This window comes from Penaeus monodon, chromosome 30 (genome assembly GCF_015228065.2).
Source record: "Penaeus monodon isolate SGIC_2016 chromosome 30, NSTDA_Pmon_1, whole genome shotgun sequence".
NCBI classification, from domain to species: Eukaryota; Metazoa; Arthropoda; class Malacostraca; order Decapoda; family Penaeidae; genus Penaeus; species Penaeus monodon.
This window is the reverse complement of record NC_051415.1, coordinates 1,187,878-1,188,360: the sequence shown is the minus strand read 5'-3', so window position 1 is coordinate 1,188,360 and position 483 is coordinate 1,187,878.

Below are 483 nucleotides of genomic sequence, written 5' to 3'. Positions count from 1 at the left end.
GAGGTAGGCTCCTTCGGTGTACAACATTTCGTTTAATATCGAAGAGAGACGTTTAGTGCAAACCCTTGTAAAGATGACATGAAACTACCCATGTTTAGTGCAGCGAGGTCGTCACCCGAAGACTTTATTGTTGGTGCGACACACTACAATGAAATCACGACTTTTATTTTGGTTCAACTTTTACGTGAGGAAATGGTTCGAGATCTCTCGAGCTTGTTCCTTTTAGGAGGAATCATCCGAATTTCCGGGAGAAGGATTTCTTTTAATTGTATATTTTGGCTCACGAATCGATATGTTTGCCATTAATTTTGCACAGTGAATGCGGACACCGAAAACAATTTGCAGAACCTTCCGTTCTGGATTTACCTTCACAAAGTAGTCCTACAGTTCAAGTAGTAACCCCTAGAGCGAGCCGAAGGAAACGGAGAAGAGCCCTCGTTGGGAACATGTCATGGTTCAGTATTTATTTATTCATTTAGATTC